Below are 10282 nucleotides of genomic sequence, written 5' to 3' on the forward strand. Positions count from 1 at the left end.
TTTTTTAAATAAAGGGTATGACCTAAAGTTATACAGTTGTCTAGATAACAGACTAAAACTGTGGATGGCTGATGGGAATGTGGATGTACTTCCTGGTGTAATGGGTGCCAGTTGCAAGTTGCCACACCAGAAGTAATTACACTCTGTCCTTCTGACACTGAGAATTGAGACTGGAGACTGAAACATCAAAGGCATGACAAGAAAATTGGAAAAGTGTGTGTGATTGTAATGGGATAGAGTTTGAAAACCTCAGTCCAAAATTATGTTTTTGCCATCTAGCCTGATAAGCACTTTCTCTAGCAATACAGCTAAAACTTACAATTGAAGTACTTCCCAGTTTTATAAAAGTGTTAAATATACTAAAATTGATCAAAACTGATAACTGTAACTTAATAGCTTTGCAGAAAGATGCTTCTGACAAAACAGAAACAGATTTCCAGTTTCTAATTGCAAGTGAATGCTCCTAGTTTATCAAAAGAGTTGTAAGTAATGTAGCATCCTGTGGCTGCCGAAGTCTGCCAGCTTTGGTGAGCTGCACAGTTGTTCTTCTGGTGTCTTCAAGCATTGGAACCAAAGGCCAATTGCAAACAGCCTTTATGTTTTCAAGTGAAACTTCATTTTATTTGCAGATACACTTGTATGGTAGACTGTTTAAACTATTATGACTGTATTTATATGCATTACGGTGACTGCATCTACTATTCATGTTTAAGAAAACAAAAAAAGAAATTGTTCAACTTGAAGCAAATATAAAAGTTTAAAGATTGGCCCTCCATAAAAATGCTGTGGTTATGCTGCTTGATTTTAAGTTTGCACTTTTTTTATTGGCATTTAAAAAAAACTGTTTAAACTGAATTTCGTATTTTATTTAATTTAACTGCGTTGAAAGTGACTGCTTTGTACATCATGAACTTAACAATATACATGCTGTAAATGAAAGTTCACTGTCCTGTATACGAAGGGTATTTTTTGTTTGTTTTTTTTGGGGGGGGAGGGAAGAAAGGTGGAGCAGGGTGGGGTGGCGGTTGTTTATTTTGTTTGTTTTTTTTTCCAACTTACAATTAGGACTGCAAATGTATGAGACAAACCTTAGACCATTGTATGGCTTTAACCAGATGCAGTATGCAGTCATGTGGGATCTTGCTTTCTAGTGCTGGCAAAATAAGGACATCTTTAATTACTGGCTTCAATAAACATGAATCCAGACTGCTCTATGCTGTGATTTTTTACAATTTTTATTTTCATTTTTAAGATCATCCTTCTAGAGCTGTGTCTGTGGGAGCAGAACATCAGTGAGTTCAGTGAACAGGAGAGTTAAGTCGGCTCATACTGTTGTGTACAGGGTGGAAAGCTAGCCACTTGGATGGTGTAAATAATGGACTGCTAATAACAGAACTAAGGGTTTTTTTCCTCTTTGGTAAGTGCAACAAGTTTTTCTTAGTGAGCGTAGAAAGAACAGACCAATTTATGTAGAATTTTTCTGTTTACTTGTTACTTGAGCTGGATGCCTTTCTGTTCTCCTACGTAGCTGGAAGTTCTACTTCATTAATGTTTGTAGTCATTTCTGTTACAGAAGCCAACTGAGCTTTTGATTGCTAAAATACATAGTTTGTGTAGAAGTGAAGCTTTATGAAGCCATGAAGCAATTATTTCTGAGGAGTTACCATAATGCTTCTTCTTTAAATGAGTTCATTAATATACAGTAAAGTATTACTTTTGGTCCATTTAAAATGCAAAACATTCAAGATGGGATTTAGAAAATAATTTCTGAATATATGATGAGAAATATATTTGGAGGGGAACTAAATGAAAGTTTCATCTTCAGACATGTTAAAGCTGGAAATGACTTTATGAAGAAAGACCGTAATGGTGGATAGAAATGAAGGAACTCCCCTGTAACTCTTGTGTGTACTCCACTGTTGTTTGTCAGTAGGGTTGCTGTGGGTTGTTAGTGATTTTCTTTTCTCTTTTTTTTTTTTTTTGAGGGCAAATGCCTCAATAAAACAAGCAGACATGAGGTAGCGTGGTTTTTATTACACGTTATTAAACATCTTGCTGGAGGCTCTAAGCTACTTGCTCAAAGTAAATCTTCCCCTGACTGCTGTTCCAGAAGGTGGCATTAAACCTTCTGGCTTTTCAGCCATGGCAGGCTTTTGTTAGTGTATGAAGTTCTCAGATAAGAAACTTTGCATGAATAAAGTCAGTCAGTTTCTGAGTCTTTGTAGTTCAAATACACATGAGGGAAGGGCGGTTAATGACCAGGATGTTGCTAACAACCTAAAAGAGCCTCTAGTTGTCCAGAACAGTATTGTAGAAGTACATGGAATATCTAAAGTTACTGTTCAGTACCGAAAGTAAAACTTGTGTGTTGCTCGATCTTTTAATTAAAACAAACAAATTGTATATTCAGAGGATACAGGCAGTTTAATTCCAGAAGCACTCTTCAGGTGGAGCTCAGCTTTCCCTTTGATGTAAATCGTCTAGCCCTTCTGGTACAACTTTCGTAGTAATGAATTATTTGTTCTCTGATCCACTCAGATTTTGCAGAGAAGTTGATGTAAACCCAAGTAATTAAGAAAGTCAACAGTCTGAACAAGTGCTTTGGGTCACTGCGTGGCTCTGGTTTCACAGCAGAGATGTCTGCAGTGAAATGTTACTGTGCCTTATAATTAGCCATTCCAAGTAGTGGGTGTTGCAGTAGTGTAGGTGAGAACACAATCTGATCTAACATGCTTTCTTCTTTCTAGAAAAGTGGAATGAAGCAAGTGCTGATATGTGCATGTATATCAGTGCTTCTGTATCGCTTGGAATTGAAATACATTTAAAAGAAAATAAATGCTTTTCAAGTGGTAATGTGCTACAGTGCTTCAAAACCATGGATGGCTATAAATTGAAGTGTGGGTGGGGCATCTAAGTCTGCCTTAAGCTGGCTTAAAAAACAATTAGTTGTATTGGTGTGTTGCACATTTCTTGTGCCAAATACAGCAGTGCACCTAAGAGCATAGTGCTCACACTGTTTAGAAATATTACTCTTGTAAAAGATTTGAATTATCCATACTGGCTGGCATGTACATCATATTAATAAATACATACTTGAAAAGTGTCTGTAGGATAATGCTGTAGACGTGGAAGCAATTAATTTTCTCTACTGCCATTGTTTGCATTGTGGAGCTTTCTGTGTGGTAGATTGAACATTACTAGTTGTAAATTTTATTTGAAGAAAAAGATCTTTGACTCCTCTCTCCTTGATAATTAATTATTAACTATGTTTGACTGAAGCTTTCTGTAGATGCAGTGTTCCAGATGGTGGTGGACTGAGGATCAGTGCCTTTAAGCAATGCTGCTTCATACACCATTTTAAGATGGTATATTTTTTTCTTGTGATGAGCCCTTAATAATTCTTGTGTAGCAGATTTTTTAGGCCAAATGCCTTTCAAAGAGCAAATAGCAAAGAAAAATACTAGATGAAAGCCAGTTTCAATTAATTTCAGTAAAATTACTATTCTAAGAATTTCCCCAATATGGGTTAAACTTTTTTTCCTGATTCTTAACTAAGACACTCTGATTCTTTGCTTTCAGAACAAAAGCTTAAATTGCAATGTTCAACCTGAAGAAAAACAGTTGTTTTGACCATACACACAAGAGAGCTGAATTTGGGTGCAGAAGCTGATGGAATCATGCACAAGCTACCTTTTTTCTCTATGAATGTAGGTTTAAAGAAGTTGTTAATGCTTGCTCATATGTTCCTTTATGGTCATGTAAAAAATGTCATCCTTGTAGAAGTGGTTTAGAACAATTTCAGAAACTATTCAAAATATAGGATTTTTGCAACATTAAGGTTCTAGGAATAGTCTTACACAAACATAGGAAGAATTTGTAGTAAAATAGTGAAGTTTTATAGGAAAGGAGATAAGCAATCCTAAATCTCTGACACTCAGTTTATCAGATTGACAGCATTCAAAAGAACAAGGACTTCCCTTTGAGAGAGGGATTGAAGTGGCAGGATTAGAGTGAAATAAATGGCAGGAAAAGAGGGAATATGATTACTGAAAAGATAATGGATTCAGATGGCTACTGAGGCTCGGACCAGAACATGTAATTGTTTGCTGGACTTTGAGCCAGAGTGCAGAGTGCCCTCTAACTTGCGCAGATTGCTCCAAGTGATTGGCTGCAATCTTTGTCTTGCCTTGTGTTGTGCTTGTTTCCACTTGGAAGCCAGGTTTTTGTTCTGACAATGGCCATTTGACTGCAGTACAAAGTAAAGGCCTATCTGAGCCAGGAACAGGGAAGTCAAATCGTGGTCCAAGAGTGCATAAGAATGGTGGGTAGGTGTTAGGGAGGTGTTGGGGAGGATAATACATGGCTAGGCTGAGTCTCAGTAATTAATGTCTGTTTTTTGAACACAGGACTTAACACCCATTTTGGTTGCAGAGAAGATTTGGATGTTGCACTCAAGTTTACTTGAATTTATTGATCATGTTGTAAGTGGTAGGACAGAGGTGGAGATCAATGTTATTTGCGGTGGTTGGTTAATGAAATCTGTTTGATGTGGATGATAAATGACTATCAAGTTAAAACCTCTCTTTTCCAGAGGAATCAAGTGTTTATTTGTGAAATACTGACTGTATTTTGGAGATCGTTGGAAGGCTAATGAGATAAAAATCTTCATCTGCTCTGAAAGATGAGGCTACTATGGGAAGAAGGAAGAACTTCAATTTTATTTAAGGATCAGTCACTGACTCCAGAGAAAATTACTTAAAACCAAAGCAAAGGCAAAAGGCTTAGGGTGAGCACTTGGTACTTGTGGCCAAACCCAGGACTGGATTTGTGTAGCTTAGGCGTGGAGGTCAGTAAGAAGTGATACAGAATCTCACTGTGACTTGAATGACAAAACTTGACAGCTACCAGTATCTTTTGGTAATAATTGTTGGCTCCTGTTGTCAGGAGCTAATTTTGAAAGAAACAAGTGGTGTATTAATCATTGATATATGTAAGAGTATTAGATTGCTGAATTAATACCAACATTCATGTATGTTATAAACCTGAGTTATTTTATGCGGGTTTATTTTCCTGGTAAAGCAACACGTGACCCAGAAAAACACTGGATTGCCAGAAGGCAGCTATAACTAGCAGCTGTTCAACTGGCTGCGTTAGGATGTTTTGATTTAAAAACAAGCAACGCCTTGCAATGCTGTTGTAAAGGGCTGGGAGATTGCCAGTGGAAATGGCAGGATCTGAAATATTTAAAACTTAGCCTGTCAGAATCTCTCTGGATCACCTTTTAGCTTAGCAGAAGTACAGCACAGCTATTAACAGAATGCTGTCATACTTAAAATATTTTACTTTGACCACAGTTTTCCTCTTGCTTTTGCATTTGTGCTCTGTCCTATTCTAGCCCCTTATTATAAGCAACTTGAGTCTTTTGGGCCAGTTCAGTTGAGAAGGATCTCAGAGCTCACTGAGCTAATACCAGTTGCATGAAAATTAGTGGCTCAGTAGAGAAGATAGATCCAAGACTTCCTGTGCTTAGGGAAGCGTTGCCAAGGAAGTTTGGCCAGTCAGCAGGCGAGACAGGCCAAGCGCAGATCTGTCAGTCTGCACACATGGAACCTGGCAGAGCACTTGCTTTCTTTTGCTCAAGCAGTAGTTAGGGACATAAATAGGAGTTAAGCCTACTGCGTGTGAAAGGGGACCCTTGGGGGGGTGCTGGGTCACTGGGCTCAGTGGGAGGGGTGAGTGGGAAGGTGGGAAGAGAAGACTGAAGTCTGCGGGGAATTGGGATTTATTAGTTCCGCTTATACAGCCTTGTAAGTTTGGGGCAATGTGCCTGCCTCGAGTTTATAGCTAGAGATGGAAGACTTAAAATTATTTTTCCTGTTTAAAAAAAAAAAAAAGAAAGCCTAAACCTTCCATTGCATGTAGAAGACCAAATAACTAAAGAAAGAAATGCTCTGAAGGGAAAGAGCCAAATTTGCTGAATGTCAAATTTTGTTGCATGTAGGAATTAAGTGCTGTTGAGTGGATTAAGTTCTTTGAACTGCTGTCACATTAGCTGATGTAAGCAATAAGTGTAGGTAAAACAAATTCCAAAGAATAACTAAAAAATGAACTTTTAAAACCTTTGCAATTCTCCACCAGAGGCAGAAGGAGCTGCTTGGTTTGGTTACGTAACAGCAAACAGTATTAAAACAGTTGAGGTCAGTTGTTTTCGCTGGCCCGTTTCATCCATGGAAAGAAAGAATGCAGTGAGTGTACTTCATCTTCATATTTATTTATACATTTTATTTAAAGCCTGCTGAGAGACCTTTAAAACTTTGTTTGTAAAACATGGTTTATACAATTTTTCTTCCACCTTTTCAAAAAATAAAAATGATCTTTTTCCCTCCAAAGGGCTGCTGTATCCTCCACACTCCCATCTCTTGCCAAAAAACTGTAGATGCCACAGGGCAGCATGGCAATGGCCATGCAGTCAGAGGGGAACAGCAGTTCCCTGACCTTCTGTTCTGGACTTGTGTGTTTTTATGGTATTATTGGAAGAAGACTACCTTTTTTCCCAGTTGAGATTTTTTTCCCCTCTGTTTCCTGAATAAATGTAGTGCCATGAATAAAGTAAACATTGCTGTCAGTCTCTCTGCATATTTTTCAGTGTGCTTCATTATACAGAATTCTTTCAAAAGAAATACAACCCACGGCCTTGGCTGGTTCCCAGCATCATTAAAAGTCCACTGGCACTTTTCTTAAGAACATGAGGCTTTGCTTCTGTTTTTTATAGAAATTAATTTCACCTCCCTCCTGTAGAAAGTCTGCTGCCCTTCATCCCAGATGTGGCTGCGGTGTAATCCCTGTCTGGCACTGCAGGTTGCAGATGTCCGTGAAGGCTTTTGGAGGTGAAAAGAATCAGTGAATGCTTCATCAGTGAGGAAGGCGAGGGGAGAGAACGGGCCAGTAGATGCTATTGAAGGAGATGTCAATTTTAATCCAGGAGAAAAAAAATTTCTCTCTGACTGGTTCATTGTTCATAGCATGTAAAATGTTCATCAGTCTGCAAAGACTGATTTGATTGCCAGTAGTGTCTTTATTTTTAAGGGGAATTTCTGCTTACTGATGGTGAAATTCCAGGAGTGATATTACCCCTTTTCCCATTCAGAGGGTGAAACCAACCCTACAGAGCTGCCTGGGACAGGTCTTGTGATGACTTCCAGCCACCAGTGTCCTCTGGTTGCCTTTGTCAGCTCTTACAGCTGCCCCATGGTGCACATGCTGGGGGAATTGGTCACACAAATATACAGGGGCTGTAAAGCCCTCCAGGGCTACTCTGGTTGTTTTGCCGAGTGCTGGAATACAGGTGAAGGTGTTGAAGTATGCATGGGATGATGTGATAGTAAAACAATGTAGATGTGAGCAGGGCTCACAGACACTGTGTTGCTACATCTGTAGTTTCTTAACCAGACAAGCTGTGTTGCTGTGGAGTCGCCTGTTTACAGTACCCTAACCAAAATGTCGGGATTGAGAAGCAGGCACTGACTTCTCAGTACATATATTACTATGTTTTGAGAATGTTCAGTGGGAGAAGCAGTAGAAGCATTTATACATTGCCCTTTAAATTAGGTTCGTTCTGTTCTCCTGTCTGCTTCTCTTACTACTTCCCTCTATATGACTGCTTTGACCCCTAGCTAAGGAATGCAGCTCTTGGGGTGGCTTTGTGTTGAGCGTTCTTAGCCTGTGAGGCTGTGCAGTACTCTTCAGCTGTGCTTGGCTGAGGTCAGGTGGGTATCCCTGCCCCACTCAACAGTGGCCATCCTCTGCCAGTTAGAGGTTACTGACTGCCTGACTCCCTGCCATTGCATCCAGTTGTCTTTCTGCTGAAAGCCCGTCTCAGAACTTGTGTCTTATCCGTGCTGTATGTTGCATTATTTTATAACTGACTCAGAGCAGTTATTTGCCTGCTTCCTATGCTGCCAGTGGCCACAGAATTGATGTGTGCATGCCGCACTCAGGCTGTGAAAATGGAGAATTTGCTGAAATAAGGCACTTAAAACTACCAGATGTTTTCCTAAAGCAAGTTCTTTATTACGTTTTTAGATTTTTTTTTTTTTACTGTAAAGTTGAGAGTGCTTCAGAATTTTTTACATTGAGAAATTCAAGTAAAAAAATCCTCTTGATTCCTGAGTTAAACTCTAATCACTGCTCAGCTCTCCTGGAATTTGGCAGCATACCAGTGCTCCTTCCCTTTGGTAGGTCATGTGGAAATACTGGAGCATTTTCTTAAAGAACCTCTCTGCTCTGTGCAGGTACTTGCATAGATGTAGCTTTCCTGTTAGGATTTTAATTCCTTTCACGCTTTAACTACATTTTCCTCACAATAAACACTGTTCAGATCAACAAAATTTTATGTATCAGCTTTAGAATACTTTGTGCATTAAAACTATACCAGTGCAACTTCTAAAGTCTGGTTTTAAGTTGTAGTCACTTGCAATAGAACCATATGTTAATTTTGAAAATGAAATTTAGACATGTTTAATGAAATGAACCCACAAGAAGTTCACAGGTTTATTAAAAGGTGTATTGAAGGCTGAAGTTTATTAAAGGCTGTATGAATAGCTGAGATGTGAGCTCAGTCTGATCAGCGATAATGTTTAAAATCATTTTTTTCCTCATTTTTAACACCTAGATTATCACTTAGTTAAGTTTATCACCACGGTCCTGGAGATTCTTTCTGATGCGGAATTTTTAATTCTGCCAAAGCTGGCTTACCCGTTCTGTAGAAATACAGATCTTTAATTACAGCGCCGATGAACAGCGTCCAGGTTCTTGCTTGTTTCCACTCTTCACTCAATTTGTAGAAAGATGCGAAGTCTCCTCTGACAAACATGATGACCTGGCTATTAGCTCTATGCACTGATGTTATCCTGAGTGCTGATCACTGACTCGTTCCCCATTTTCCAACTTGTGTTCAGGCACACAGTGAAATAGCAGGCTTTGTTTGAAGAGCTCATGAACTTGTGAAAACAAAGTTATCTGAAAGCAATGTGATTTGCCTTGGATGAATGCAATGACCTTTTTACTGGATCAATACTAGTATTTACATATTAAACGTAGACATTTTTTTCCTTCAAGTGCTATGGAGCAGAGTGAAAAGGTGCCGCAACAGGCAAGAATGTGTGTAAAGGATTCCTTTGTTAAATGTTGGCAGAAACCTCACAAGCCCTTGCCAAGTCTGTCCAGCCCACCCACCCATCCAAGAGGACGCCAGAAAACCCCTCAGTATGGCTTGGTATTGGCTTTGTGCCACTTACAGCATGGGGAAGCTCACTGCATGCTTCACAGTGCCGAAAGGGGCAGCGTGGCCGCGGCTGGTGATGCCAGTACTGCTGCCCTGCACACAGCAGCACGGTAGAACGTCTGAAACCACCGTCTGTGACGGTGTCAACATGCTTGCTGAAAGCACGGCCCGTAATTGTGTTCAAATAACGTTGCAGAGACTTGCAACAAAGAGAATGCTTACCGTGCTTTCACGACTCAGGCAATTAGCTCCCTGAAGAACGGAGCATTTTCAGTGGTTTCGTACTTTGCGGCATTCTCTGAGTGCTTTGATGATTTTAAATGCATTTAGACCTTGTGTCCTCCATTTTAGATGGAAAACGAAGGTCTTTGAAAGCTTGCAGAAGGCTTCACAGAAGACAAAAAGGTGGAATTGAAATGGAATTGAGGCCTCTATCTTGCTTTTTTCCTAAATCTGTCAGCAATCTCTCCCCTTGACCTTCAGTTGCCTTCTGCAGTACCACCTTTTTTCTCCTTTACTGCTGTTTAGATTGGAAGTGCAGGAGATAAATCCAAATACTGGTTGCTGGATGTTTAGAAATGTTACACTGCTCAAGAGCTTTCTCAAAGCAGCGTGCTATCTCCTGCAGATAAATGCTAAATGTATGGGCACAGGTGGAGAACTGATAAAGAAGCAGAACCTAATGGGAACGGGAAAAAATATTGCAAGGTTTATAGTCCTGTGTCACTGGGGGACAGCAATACTGCGATGGTAAAACACTCGGGCAAGAGAAAAGCACTAGAGGAATTAACATATATGTGAAAATCCTGTGACAGAAATGAGGGATGTCAGGAATAAGGGCTGCAGTTCTCTTTTCTGCGAACGCAAAGGCCACCTTGAATAACCCAGAACGATAGCAACGCTATTTTCGATACGTGCGGGTTCAGCGATGGGAACTTCTACCGCGAATACAAAACAGGCAAGGACCAGGCGAAGCGCCGCGCCCCGGACCGCCCGGAG

General features: G+C 39.8%; 2 long non-coding RNA genes across 2 annotated transcripts; one reads left to right on the plus strand and one right to left on the minus strand.

The window, feature by feature from the left end:
• The first annotated feature begins 6 nt into the window (after window positions 1-6).
• LOC116217126 lies at window positions 7-6625 on the plus strand. The gene is made up of 2 exons (XR_004161161.1): window positions 7-3365; window positions 3580-6625. It is a non-coding gene; the product is annotated as an uncharacterized LOC116217126 (long non-coding RNA).
• Window positions 6626-8536: 1911 nt separating this feature from the next.
• LOC109369746 lies at window positions 8537-9711 on the minus strand. The gene is made up of 2 exons (XR_002119181.2): window positions 9297-9711; window positions 8537-9018 (listed from the first exon to the last, which is right to left on the minus strand). It is a non-coding gene; the product is annotated as an uncharacterized LOC109369746 (long non-coding RNA).
• Window positions 9712-10282: the final 571 nt, after the last annotated feature.

This window comes from Meleagris gallopavo, chromosome 13, assembly GCF_000146605.3.
Source record: "Meleagris gallopavo isolate NT-WF06-2002-E0010 breed Aviagen turkey brand Nicholas breeding stock chromosome 13, Turkey_5.1, whole genome shotgun sequence".
Taxonomy (NCBI): Eukaryota; Metazoa; Chordata; class Aves; order Galliformes; family Phasianidae; genus Meleagris; species Meleagris gallopavo.